The sequence below is a fragment of the Portunus trituberculatus genome, chromosome 46, assembly GCF_017591435.1.
Source record: "Portunus trituberculatus isolate SZX2019 chromosome 46, ASM1759143v1, whole genome shotgun sequence".
Classification (NCBI taxonomy): domain Eukaryota; kingdom Metazoa; phylum Arthropoda; class Malacostraca; order Decapoda; family Portunidae; genus Portunus; species Portunus trituberculatus.
The window spans coordinates 25,760,235-25,762,734 of NC_059300.1; the positions used below are offsets into that span (position 1 = coordinate 25,760,235).

Genomic DNA, 2,500 nt, shown 5'->3' on the forward strand with positions numbered 1-2,500 from the left:
GACCAATTCATAGTTTCACCCAACACGATTTTCTGATGTTGGATAAAACTGCAAATTGTCACAAATGAATAGATACATAAATAGAAGTGCAAGGGTTCAGCTTCTAACACTTTGGAACCACGACTGCAGTAAATAACCCTCAAAATGTCACCAGTTCAGTCAGTCAAGTCAGTCACAGCTAAACAACACATTACTCCTAATTGTCAATACTTTTTTTGCACTATTTCTTCAGTGCACCGCCTTCTTCTTCTTCTTCTTCTTCTCACTTATTTCCCTTTTCACACATTTTTTTATAACAATTCCCGCCCACTATGAAGACAAGACATGCCACTCTATTTACTCATGTTTCCGGCTCTTACCCCCTTCAGTACCATGACGCGTTTTCGTATTTATTTTGCTTATATTACTATTCGGTAATTTTATACAGCTTCAGAAACTTATGAGGGGATTAAAATAATGAAGACTCTGGCCATTAACCTTCTGACCTCCACACACCCTTCCTAATGTCAATAATATCGTCTAATCATACACAAAATTCAGAGTAAAAATGCGTCTCAGTACTGAAGAGGTTAAATTGCCAAACCCAACCTTAACCAAAAGTAACCTAACCTAACAATCTTTTTTCTTTAACCTTAACCCGTTCCAAACCTCAACTCATTTTTCTTTTTTCCTTGATTTTTTTTTTTTTTTTTTTTTTTTAGTTCTACTACAGTTACGTACAATAAACTCTAGATGGTTTTTGGCACCCTTAGGTTGTTGTGCTTACTATTTACAACATTTCCAGACCTGCCGCGAATGAATAATACCGCTACCTCTCCCACCCAAAACCCCCGATTCCCCAAAGGCCCCCAAGCTTGTTCGAGGAGTTGTTTGGGGGGGGGGTGATGGTAGAGATAGGGGATATTGTATTAAACTATAAATTTACCTTTTTTTAACCTAACCCATTCTCAGTCTAACTTAACGTGACCCAGCATTACCCAACCTAACTCCCCCTGCGCTACGTGGAACCTTTTACATCAACAAAAACCACAACAAACCAAACCAAAGCAGCAAAACACGAGCACTCACAAACACTGCGTCGTTGTGGGCAATGGTGGCGACAATGACAGTAGCGGCGGTGGTGGTGGTGGTAGTGGTGATAGCAGCAACAGTAGTGGTAGTGGTGGTGGTGGTGGTGGTAGCGTCAGCCCAGATAGAACCAAATCAAACACCAATGCCCCGAAACCTTCCTCTTTTTCACAAGACTCCACCACTCCTACTGTTCCTTCACTCCTCTCTCTCTCTCTGTCCCTCTCCGTCTCCCTCTCTTTCTCTCCCTTTCTCTGTCTCTCTTGAAGCTTCACAAAGAGGGCGAGACAAAACCCGAATCACAACAGGCGTCGCGTGTGCTTCGGCCTGTCTCTCGTCCAATACTGAAGCTGATAACCCGACTGTGGTGCCCCTTATCCTTATCTCGCACTGATAGCGGGGCCAGGAATGAGTGGCGGTGATAACAAGGAGAGAGGCATTGCAGGGAGAGGAGAGAGTACGGAGGAGAGGAGGGAAAGTTTTAGAAATATACGTCGTTAGATCTTGTGCTTCATACTGATGGTGAAATGTCTCGAAAAATTGGTTCGTTTTTTTTTTTTTTCCACTTTGTCGATGGTGAGAATGAAAGCGACGAAGGAAGGAGTGAAGGGAGAGGAGGGGAATGAAGGGATGAGAAGAAGGAAGGACTGAAGAAAAGATAAGGAGAATAGAAGAGGGATGAGAAAAGGAAAGGACTGAAGAAAAGAAGAGAAGGGGAATGAAGGGATGAGAAAAATGAAAGACTGAAGATAAAAGAAGCAAAGAAAGGGAGGACTAATAAAAGGAAAAAAAGGAAGTTTGAGGAAAAGAAGAGAGAGAATACAAGAGAAAAAGAAGATGGGAATGAGAAGAAATAAAAAAAGGAAAAGAAATATCTCAAAATGGAATGAATAATGACATGAACGAAGTAATTTTTCCCTCCCTCCACCTCCTTCACTCCCTCCCCCGCTGCCCTCCACTCCCTCCCTCTCTCTCTCTCTCTCTCTCACCCCATCTCCTTATCTCCCTCCCACGTCCACTGTCTACAACAATAACAAAAATCAACAATTATTAATCTTATCTCGAGATTCTGGCCAATGACCACCACCACCATCACCACCACCACCACCACCACCGCCACCACCATCACTACTACCACCGAGTTACCATTAAGAACAAGTTAGGAACGGTGTCAAAGGAACGAAAGATGGAAAATAGGATGGTAATGAGGGAGGGAGGAGGAAGGAAGGAGGGAGGATGGGGAGGGAGAGAGGAAGGAAGGATGGGAGGAGAGAGGAGAGAGAGGATGGGAAGGAATGGGAAGGCGAATGGAAGGGAATAAGAAAAACAGAGAAAACAAAAAAGAAAATAAAAAAAAATTAACTATAAATCAACTTATGAAAAAGAATTCGAAAAAGGTAAATAAGAGAAAATAATGGAGAAGAAAGAGAAG

General features: G+C 42.4%; 1 protein-coding gene across 20 annotated transcripts in view; it reads right to left on the reverse strand.

Moving 5' to 3' along the window:
- The window catches only part of LOC123520026 (spectrin beta chain, non-erythrocytic 1-like), a 182,395-nt gene that overhangs the window by 95,723 nt on the left and 84,172 nt on the right, over positions 1 to 2,500 (reverse strand). The window contains exon 1 of one of the 20 annotated variants that reach the window (XM_045281846.1): positions 1,069 to 1,411. The exons of the other annotated variants lie outside the window; for them this stretch is intronic. The gene's annotated coding sequence lies outside the window, so the exon portion shown is untranslated. Of the gene's footprint in view, positions 1 to 1,068; positions 1,412 to 2,500 lie in introns of those variants that run through there. 20 annotated transcript variants of the gene reach the window in all.